Genomic DNA, 11,483 nt, shown 5'->3' with positions numbered 1-11,483 from the left:
ATTGTTCATATTCCTCCTCAGGTTAAAATATTTGCCTATTGTCTCTATCTTGAACAGACCTTGTTCCTGTGGTTTTTCCCTTTTCTTTTACTGCAGTGTTTTCCCCTTTATTATTATTATTATTATTATTATTTTGGCAGAGTCTCACTCTGTCGCCGGGGCTGGAGTGCAGTGGCCGGATCTCAGCTCACTGCAAGCTCCGCCTCCCGGGTTCACGCCATTCTCCTGCCTCAGCCTCCCGAGTAGCTGGGACTACAGGCGCCCGCCACTTCGCCCGGCTAGTTTTTGTATTTTTAGTAGAGACGGGGTTTCACCATATTAGCCAGGATGGTCTCGATCTCCTGACCTCGTGATCCGCCCGTCTCGGCCTCCCAAAGTGCTGGGATTACAGGCTTGAGCCACCGCGCCCGGCCTTATTTTTTTAATAGTAGAGATAGGTTCTCACTATATTGCCCAGGCTGGTCTTGAACTCCTGGGCTGAAGAGATCCTCCTACCTCAGCTTCTCAAAGTGTTGGATTATGGGCTTGAGCCACTACTCCTAGACTGTTTTTAAAAAATGCATTGCTTCAGGAATTTGCATGTCATCTTTGCGCAGGGGCCATTCTGATCTCTGTATCATTGCAGTTTTAGTATATGTGCTGCCAAAGTGAGCACCCCCCCTTTCTTTTACCACAGTAAAAGACACCTCTTTGCAGATAGTAACCAACACTACCTGAGGAAAGCTACTGCTTCCTTATTCATAAGGTTTAGCTAGAGTTATTTTAAGGATGCTTTTGGAGGGAAGCTAACATGATGGCACTGCTGGGGGCTTTGTGCACACTGCCTATGATGCTGTTATTGTAATTTATTGCTTTTGTTTGTTTGTTTTTGAGACAGAATCTCACTCTGTCACCCAGGCTGGAGTGTAGTGGTGCCATCTTGGCTCACTGCACCCTCCGCTTCCTGGGTTCAAGTGCTTCTCCTACCTCAGCATCCCAAGTAGCTGGGATTACAGGCATGTGCCACTACGCCTGGCTAATTTTATTTTTTTAGTAAAGATGGGGTTTTACCATGTTGGCCAGGCTAGCCTCTAATGCCTGACATCAAGTCATTTACCCACCTCGGCCTCCCAAAGTGCTGGGATTACAGGCGTGAGCCACTGCACCTGGCTGGTTTTCCTATTATCCTTTTTACCTTCCTGAATACTCTTCATGGTCCCACTCTGATATTTTTCCATGAGGCCCTCCTGATGACTTATGCTCCTGAAACCTTTACACTATTATGTCTTTGTTTTGTTTTGTGTTTGAGACAGAGTCCTCTGTCACCCAGGCTGGAATGCTGTGGCGCAATCTTAGCCCACTGCAACCAATGCCTCCTGGGTTCAGGCAATTCTCGTGCCTTACCCTCCCAAGCAGCTGGGATTACAGACGTGTGCCACCATCCACAGCTAATTTTTGTATTTTTAGTAGACACAGGGTTTTGCCATGTTGGCTAGGTTGGTCTCAGACTCCTAGCCTCATGTGATCTGCCCGCCTCCGCCTCCCAAAGTGCTGGGATGACAGGTGTGAGCCACCGTGCCTGGCCTTACACTATTTCACTGTTATGATCCATTTCCTCATTTATTTAGGTCTCATGTCTTTTCATTAACTTCTGAATAATTATCTTGCACCTTGTTTGTTATGTTTATTTCTATTTTGTTAATTATTTCACCAGTTGATGGACATTCAATATGTTTCCACTTTTGGCTGTGATGAGTAATCTTGCTAGAAATATTTGTGTGCAGGTTTTTGTGTGGATGTGTATTTTAGTTCTCTTGGGTATATACCCTAAGGTGGGATTGCTGCATCATGTGGTAACTTTTTTTTTTTTTTTTTTTTTTTGAGGCAGAGTCTCGCTCTGTCGCCCAGGTTGGAGTGCAGTGGCCGGATCTCGGCACACTGCAAACTCTGCCTCCCGGGTTCACGCCATTCTCCTGCCTCAGCCTCCCGAGTAGCTGGGACTACAGGCGCCCGCCACCTCGTCCGGCTAGTTTTTTGTATTTTTTTAGTCCGGCTAGTTTTTTGTATTTTTTTAGTAGAGACGGGGTTTCACTGTGTTAGCCAGGAAGGTCTCGATCTCCTGACCTCGTGATCTGCCCGTCTCGGCCTCCCAAAGTGCTGGGATTACAGGCTTGAGCCACCGCGCCCGGCCATCATGTGGTAACTTTATGCTCAACTCTTTGAGGAACTTTTGGACTGTCTTCCAGAGTAGCTGCACCATTTTACGTTTTCACCAGTAATGTATGACAGTTTCAATTTCTCCACATCCTCGCCAACATTTGTTGTAGCTGTTATTGTTTTTGTTAAAACAATTCTAGTGGGTGTGACGTGGTTCCTTATTATGGTTTTGCTTTGCATTTCCTCAGTCACTAATGATGTTGAGCATCTTTTCATGTGCTTGTTGACTATTTGTATCTTTGGAGAAATCCTTTCATGTCTTTGCCTATTTTAATTGTAATTTAATTTTATTTATTTATTTTTGAGATGGAGTCGCGCTGTGTCACTCAGGCTGGAGTGCAGTGGTGCAATTTCAGCTCACTGCAACCTCTCCTTCCTGGGTTCGAGCAGTTTCTTCTGCCTCAGCCTCCCAAGTAGCTGGGACTACAGGCATCCACCACCATGCTTGGCTGATTTTTGTATTTTTAGTAGAGACGGGGTTTCACCAAGTTGGCCAGGCTGGTGTTGAACTCCTGACCTCAGGTGATCCACCCACCTTGGCCTCCCAAAGTGTGGCATTACAGGTGTGAACCACTGTGCCTGACCAATTTGCTGATTTTTAAATTGAGTGTTTTTTGTGTCATTCAGTTGTAAGAATTATTTATATATTCTGGATACAGATCTCTTATCAGATATATATTTGAAAATATTTTATCTCATTTTGTGTGTTGTCTTTTGACTTTCTTGATGGTATTCTCTGAAACACAGACATTTTTAATTTTGATGAAGTCCTTTTTTTTTTTTGGTTACTTGTACTTTTGGTGTCATATCTGAGAAAACTATTTGCCCAGCCCCACTCATGAAGGTTTACGCCTATGATTTCTTCGAAGAGTTTTATAGTTTTAACTCTTACATTTAGGTCTTTAATCCATTTTGAGTTAATTTTTGTTTATAGTGTGAGGTGGCAGTCCAACTTTATTCTTTGCATGTGGATATCCCATTGTCCCAGCACCATTTCTTGAAAAGATTATTCCCAGCACCATTTCTTGGAAAGACTGTTCTTTCCATATTGAGTGCCTTGGCACTCTTGTTGAAAATCACTTGACCATAATAAGCCTTTATGGTATATTCCTGGGCTCTCCACTCTATTCCATTGATCTTTATTGATCAATAGAAACAATTCAGTCTTGTTTGCTTGCCACCACAGTAATCAGCTTTTCTTTAACAGGTACTTGGTTTTCTTAAAAAAAAAAAAATTACCTTTTTTAATTCCTACATCTTTTCATCATCTAGTAGGTCCTTGCTTCCTTAGCCTTTTCTGAGTATAGGTACCAGGAGAATGCTTCTCAGGCAGTGCTTTCATCATGTTGCTGCGGGCAAAGAGTAGTCAGTGGCTCCCTACCACAACTACATGTGAAGGAAACTCCCCTGCCTCTGTCTCCCAGGCTGGAGTGCAGTGGCATGATCTCAGCTCACTGTAACCTCTACCTCCTGGGCTCAAGTGATCCTCCCACCACAGCCTCCAGAGTAGCTAGGACTACAGATGTATGCCACCACACTCGGCTGATTTTGCACTTTGTTGGTAGAGATGTAGTTTCATCATGATGCCCACGCTGTTCTCAAACTCTTGGGCTCAGGCTATCCTCTCGCCTTGTCCTCCCAAAGTGCTGGGATTACAAGCATAGTCATTGTGCCTGGCTGCCCTACCTGCTGTTTGAAGCCCATCATCTAGCCCTGCCCAGCTTTCCATACTTAATTCTCTCCATTCTTTAACTCAAATTCTCTTTTCCAGTCAGGCCTGTTTCTTTTTTGCCAGTCATCACATCGCCATTCCCATCTTGTGCCTTGATTTTCCACATTCAGTTTTCTTCGCATTTCCCTTGTCAGTTGTATTAGTCCATTTTCACACTGCTGATAAAGACATACCTGAGACTGGGTAATTTATATGGGAAAAAGGGTTTAATGGACTTACAGTTCCACATGGCTGGGGAGGCCTCACAATCATGGCAGAAAGCAAGGAGGAGCAAGTCATGTCTTACATGGATGGCAGCAAAGAGAGAGCTTGTGCAGGGGGACTCCTCTTTATAAAACCAGCAGATCTCATGAGACTTACTCACTATCATGAGAACAGCATGGGAAATACCTGCCCCCATGATTCACTTACCTCCCACTGGGTCCCTCCCACAACATGTAGGAATTAAAGATGAGATTTGGGTGGGGACACAGCCAAACCATATCACCAGTTTAAATGTGAACACTTAGCATATTTAGAGCCTTTAATGTCAACCTGAGGTACATATTTTTCAAGTATGATTTCTTAAAAGAATCACTTCTGTATCATTCATTTTGCCACTTAATGCATGGCCTAGTTCTGATTTTTGGAGCATCTGTTAACATTGAAAATCCTGTGCAGGGTCCTGCCTTCTGTTGTTATATAACTATTTTACCTAGCATTTCTTCCTATTCATCATATAAGTTATCTAAGGGCAGAGATAATTTTTAATCCTTTCATGGGGCTAAATATGAAGTTGATTTTTAGTATATTAAGGTCTGCAGTCCCTTAATCAAAATCTTTAGGGGCCGTATGTATTTGGGAAATCAGATTTCTTTTAGATTTTAGAAAAGTATTAAGCTGTATCATGTACCTTGGTACTTAACACCCCCAGCAGCATCTGGGATAGCACTTTGTAATCAAATGTATTAAATTTTTTGCTGTGAGACATAATCTCCAGTCAGGAGGTCTAAGGCAGGATCCTATATTTAAAGATTTCTATTGCTATAGCAAAAAATGATTATTCACACTAAAATGTGATAATGACTATAAATAGTCTGCTATTAGTTCAGGTCAGGTATGCTTTTGCTACCAAATGAGTTATGATGTAATGTAGTTTGGATTGAGTTGAGTTTCAGAATTGTGGATAATGGATTGTGGGGCTTCACTGATTCTTAGTGTACTCTCTATTTATAGAGCTGACAATGCAATTCTTCTGTTGTGTACTGCTCTGTGCCAGTCTAGACTTCCCTTTTAGGTCTCTTAGCTCCAGCATCTTCTGCCCATCTATTTTTCCTGTACACTGCTTTCCTCATCTCAGTCCTCTGTTTTCAAACTTGCAGTGTTGTACCATTAATTGTCCCCAATGTTCCTGTGAAAAGAAGCTACTTTTTCTTACCCCTAAAGTCTCAAAATTATTGCAGAGAGGGTGTGATAGTAATGCACTTAGTATTGAGCTTGGGAAGAAAGCATTGCACTCCTTATGCCACAGACTTCTCTACAGGGAATACTAACAGGTGACCATGTAGGGGAAGCAGGCATTGTGATGGCATTCACCTGACAGAACTACTGATGAGGTTTCCAGGTCTTGGCCTGGAAGAAGTTAGGCATTCTTGGCCTACAAAGAGATTTCAGACTCATCCAAGACCTCCTATAATCTGACTCCAGTCTAACCTCTCAGACTCAGTCACTGTTCCTCAGATTTAGGTTTTTGTGTGTGTGTGTGTAAACATGCCTATTGACCATCCCATGAACAACATACTGTATATGCTTTTCTGGCTTCATGAATTTTTCCCTTAGTGACATTTTTCTTGTGTATTTAATCTTACAGTACCCCTTTGGTAGATCTGGTAGTATTCAGAAACATTTTTCTTAGTGACATTTTTCTTGTGTATTTAATCTTACAATACCCCTTTGGTAGATCTGGTAGTATTCTGAAACTGGAATTGGATATGACTTGTTTAGAGGCTTATGGTTTTTGTTTTGTGTTGTGTTTTAAACTAATCATGAGTTTTTCATGTGCCCTGATGCCTGGCGAAGTTGCCAAAGTGAAGCCTTATTTAGAGACAGATATGGTAAGAACTAGGAATCTTAGAATGTTAGAGCTGGACATTACATTGTGAGTATAATGTTTTATAAATCAGGAAGCTCAAATCAGCAAAGTTCCAGAGAGGTTAAGTGTCTTGCTTTAGGCACACCGCCTGATAGTGGTGGAACCAGAACTCGATTATTTTTTTTGAAAGTTTTTAAATCCCATGTTTTTTCTTTTTGGTGTTAGAGCTAATACTTTCATTTGATTTTTTTTTCTCTTCTTTTAAGCAAATTTAATACTCCTTCTGGATTTGGAAAACCTCTTCCTACCTGGTTTCATCCCATAGGAGAAAAAAATCATTCTGCTTCAAGGTGCAACATTGGTAAAAGTAGGATTTTGCAGGCCATATCTGATTAATCAAATGGTCAGAATGGTCTATGAGTAGAGATTAGGTAGCCTCTTCTATGTTTCTTATTGCTAATAACAAACCAATTTAAATTATGCTTTTGGTGTTTCAAGCTTAGTAAGTTTAAAGCGTACTAAGAACCCAGCTGCATTCTGTTCCCTATGTGCATCTCCAACTTGAAGATAAGGTTCAGTCATGTCATGTGTGATTGATGGTGTTAAGTGCTGCACTTTATTTTTTTAAAACCTCTCTGCTGTGTATTGACTGAATAAAAGCAACACTGATTAAAGAAAATGATGAAAACAATTCGTGCTAGTTTGAATTTATAAAATGAAAAACTAAGCTCCAGATGGAGCCTCTTAATTACCAGAGGAAAACAAGGAATTATTATCATTAAAACTCAAAGCTGAGGAGCCTTGGCCCTTTGGGGTATATCTAAATTTTCATGAACCAGTTTTTGTTTAGGAAAATAGTCAGCAAATGGGATAAATATTTAAAGTTTTCTAAATGTTGCACCTGTCTCTTGTCACTGTGTTTCCCACTGACCTTAAATGTCCTGCCAGACTGTACCTGTTAGCATGTTAGACTGTACCTGTGGGAGAGTGCTAAGCCATATGTGCTGTCAGTGGTGTGTCAGAGTTTTCTCTTCTTCACTGTCATCACATGTTTTAGTTTTTGAGTGTGAAGCTAATGTAGATTGTCTTGTCCTCCTTGTTGTGAATGCTCTTGGAGAAGTCCCTTCCCATCCTGGGCCTCAGTCAACTATGTTTGAACTATGAAGAGATTGTAAACTGTGAAGAGTCCCTTCATTCTCTGAGATCCTATGAGTTGGCTGAATATTTTTTATTTTTTATTTTTTTATTTTTTTTGAGATGGAGTCTTGCTCTGTCGCCCGGGCTGGAGTGCAGTGGCTGGATCTCAGCTCACTGCAAGCTCCGCCTCCCAGGTTCACGCCATTCTCCTGCCTCAGCCTCCCTGAGTAGCTGGGATTATAGGCGCCCACCACCTCGCCTGGCTAGTTTTTTGTATTTTTTAGTAGAGACGGGGTTTTCACCGTGTTAGCCAGGATGGTCTCGATCTCCTGACCTCGTGATCCGCCTGTCTCGGCCTCCCAAAGTGCTGGGATTACAGGCTTGAGCCACCATGCCCGGCTGAATATTTATTTATTTTGAGATGGAGTCTTGCTCTGTCTCCCAGGCTAGAGTGCAGTGGCATGATCTCAGCTCACTGCAACCTCTGCCTCCCGGTTTCAAGTGATTCTTCTGCCTCAGCCTCCCAAGTAGCTGGAATTACAGGTGTGAGCCACCCCGCCTGGCTAATTTTTGTATTTTATGTAGAGACGAAGTTTCACCATGTTGGCCAGGCTGGTCTCAAACTCCTGACCTCAAGTGATCCACCACTTTGGCCTCCCAAAGTGCTGGGATTATAGGTGTGAGCCTCTGTGCCCAGCCTTGAGTGAATACTTTAAAAACTGAGTAACTTTTATTTGATTTAAAAAGGAATAACAATATCCATAACTAAAAAAAGACAAAAAATTGCAACATTCAACAAGAAAAATCTGAACTTTGGCTTGAGTTTCCAGAACTTGTAGTCAAGTATTTATGTGAGTTGTGAGGGGATAAGAGAATTTAGGGTAGATTTATACAGTGTTACCATTTATTATTTTTTGCAGTTTTATTTTTTTCTTATGTTTGGTTGGTGTCACCATTTATTCTTTTGTATACTCTTTAGCCTCTGGAGAGGGCATCTCTGTGTTTATAGAAGAAAAATGTGACTCTCATGTTGTACACAGCCCTAGACTGGACATTAAGGTCTTCTAACTGTCCTAAGCTTCTTAGGAAGATACTGTCTTTGTATTTTAATTTGGAATCATACTGGCACAGGACTCAGTATACACTGTAACTCTTACTATTCTATTTTTTCAGCTTGGATTTACATTGGGCAACGTGGTTGGAATGTATCTGGCTCAGAACTATGACGTAAGTGGCCATATCCATGACTACTACCTCAATTCCATGTAACTGTTTTAGAGTGACTTTTCTTTGTTTGAGGTAAGGTGTGACTTCCAGCATAAATGAGGTCCATAGGGCTGAGGCAAACTCCTGAATATTGTAGAATGGTTTGCCATTGTTTGAAAAAGTAATACAGCTCATGAAACATCTGTCCTCCATATCACCACAAGAGGGAAAAATCCCTTCAGTTCAGCTGGGCTCATGATGATCCTCAGCTGTGACTTGTTAGCCCAGAGTAATATTAAGTTGGGCTCTTAAAATTCTTTGGGAAATCATGTGATAAGTGAGAATTTAAAGATTAATTGGATAATATTTTCAGCCCCACTACCCAGTAGTGGAGATAACTTAGAATTTTGGAGATGCATCTGGGTAGGGGGACTGAAAAATATAGATCTGTATCCCATCTTCAAAATTCTAAGGGTAGCACATTTGAGGACAGAGTTTTGTGAAGCTGTATTAACCTCACTTTATAGATGGCAATGTTGAAAACCAGGTGGTGCAGCAGCCTAAGAATGGGGATTCTGGACAAGTGTTTGAAAAAGACAAGCAAGGGAAACATGATATTGATTTGTTTTGTTGTAAAGCTTTTTGTATGACAAAGGGAGTTCCTTTGTCAACCTTCGTTTGAGTCATATAGTTTTCTAGGCAAAGGCTATATTATGTCACATTTATTGTTTATACGTACAACCTTTACTTGGCACCAGATCGAGCGGAAGTGGGTGTACAAAAGTAGAAGTGGCTTTCAGAGAGGAGCATACTTATCTGACAACTTCTGATATCTTTCTATGCAGTTATGAGGCTAAGAAATAGCACTATCGGCCGGGTTTAGTGGCTCACGCCTGTAATCCTAGCACTTTGGGAGGCCAAGGTGGGCAGATTGCTTGAGCTCAGGAGTTTCAGACCAGCCTGGGCAATGTGGCGAAAGTCCATCTTTACAAAAAATACAAAAATTAGCCAGGCATGGTGGCATATCCGTGGTCCCAACTACTTGCGAGACTGGGGTGGGAAGGAACGCTTGAGCTCTGGAGGTCAATCCTATAGTGACCTATGTTTGCACCATTGCGCTCCAGCCTGAGTGACAGAGACCCTATCTCAAAAAAGAAAGCAAAAAGAACCACTATTTAGCAGATCTCTTTCGGAGGAAGATAAAAGCTTGTAAAACCATTTATCTTTGGAGGAAAAGAAGTACAAGAATATTGATTAGGTTGATGCAAAATTATAATAATCTTTTTTCTCTTTAAAGATACCAAACCTGGCTAAAAAACTTGAAGACATTAAAAAGGACTTGGATGCCAAGAAGAAACCCCCTAGTGCATGAGACTGCCTCCAGCACTGCCTTCGGGATACACTGATTCTACTGCTCTTGAGGGCCTCCTTTACCATCTGAACCAAAAGCTTTTGTTTTCGTCTCCAGCCTCAGCACTTCTCTTCTTTGCTAGACCCTGTGTTTTTTGCTTAGAGCAAGCAAAATGGGGCCCCAATTTGAGAACTACCCTACATTTCCAACATACTCACCTCTTCCCATATTCCCTTTCCAACTGCATGGGAGGTTCTAAGACTGGAATTATGGTGCTAGATTAGTAAACATGACTTTTAATGAATAGTGTCTTCTTTATTGTTTGCGATTTTTACTACCTTTTGTCAAGAGAAAAATTGATGAGTTTTGTATAGCTGGTCAGATACAAATAATAGTGACTTCACAGTTTAGCAGTTATAATGGGTACTTTTTAAATATTTGGTACTAAATTATGTTGCTGCAAAGTAATTAAAATTAACATCTAGAGCTAGTTTTTGGTGAATTATTCATTTATTTTGTACTGCTGTTAGGCAGCTCCGTAGTTGCTAATTTAACCAATGAGTCAATTTGCTGTTCATTAACTAAGAAATGATTCTGAGAATCCTGTCAGGAATTGGGGAATGAAAAAATATGCAAAATAATGGTCTTTGTCCCAGTAGAGTTCGTAGTCTATTTAGTGTGCATGTTTTTCTTTAATGATGTATTTGATCTGACTTTTCCTTCTCAGAAGAATCATACTTGGGATTACAGGTACATTTGATGTTATATGATGGATAAGTGAAAAGTTTTTAAAGGAGATTTTATACCTTTTCACATTAAAAAAGGTATTTATACTATTACTTTGTAGTGATTCTCTTAAGAAAAAATGTAGCCCAAATGTATAGTAAAATCAGCAGCTCAAGAAAAATTTCTGCTTCTCTTTGTAGTTGATGCTTTGTTTTTTCCTGCAGTCAGAAATTCCCTGAATTTGTCAAATGTATAATCAGCTTGTATTGTTTTTAAATTTTAAAAAAATTGAATAATTAGCTTTCCCATAGGACAAGATACAAAAGTAATTTCATGTAAAGGGCCTTTCCCACCCCTGTTCTCTGGCTCCTGGCTCCTCTTTCACAAGTTACTGTTACCACTTTGCCTTATACTTTTGAGAAAGAGTCTGTGCCTAAACAAACATGTGTAACACAAATAGTAACTATCCACAGAGGTCTGACCCTCGTTTTCTTTTTTTTTAATGGAGATCATTCTATATCAGCAAGTAAGTAGCAAGGAACCTCATTCTTTTTTTGACTGCCTAATATTTTTTTGAATAGATACAACATAACTGATTTAATCTGCTACTGGTAAATGCTTAGGTTGTTCTTTTGCTATTACAATGATAACCTCATTCCTAATGTTATTAAACATACCGATTCAGGATAGAGCTATAAGATACAGTCCTAAAAGTATAATTTAGACTAAATATAAATACCCATTTCACTAGCTGTTTTGTTTCAGAGGGCTTGTTCAGCAGCTTCACTAATAATGCCATTTTTGAAGACATGGCAGGTTCAGAATCAATACACTGGCAGAATTATTCAGAGCATCTTTTTTCAGATAGTAATGACACTGATTCTGTATGTGATAAAGTGATTCTGCTTCTCTTTGACAACTTGCATCTCTCCTACATGGAAGTAAGTTTTATTCCTGTCAAGGTTGTCTTTGTACAGTGAGACAGATTAGGATTAAATTATGGTTTGACTTTTCTTAGCAGCGTGATCATCGGCAAGTGGCTTATTCTTTGTTCTTTTTTTTTT

At 40.4% G+C, this 11,483-nt stretch overlaps 1 non-coding gene across 1 annotated transcript; it reads right to left on the bottom strand.

Moving 5' to 3' along the window:
* Positions 1 to 551: 551 nt before the first annotated feature.
* On the bottom strand, positions 552 to 655 carry LOC115898412. Its single transcript, XR_004058150.1, has one exon. It is a non-coding gene; the product is annotated as a U6 spliceosomal RNA (small nuclear RNA).
* Positions 656 to 11,483: the final 10,828 nt, after the last annotated feature.

Source organism: Rhinopithecus roxellana, chromosome 6 (assembly GCF_007565055.1).
Source record: "Rhinopithecus roxellana isolate Shanxi Qingling chromosome 6, ASM756505v1, whole genome shotgun sequence".
NCBI classification, from domain to species: domain Eukaryota; kingdom Metazoa; phylum Chordata; class Mammalia; order Primates; family Cercopithecidae; genus Rhinopithecus; species Rhinopithecus roxellana.
The sequence above is the reverse complement of the archived record's forward strand: the minus strand, read 5'-3'. Positions and strand labels throughout refer to the sequence as shown.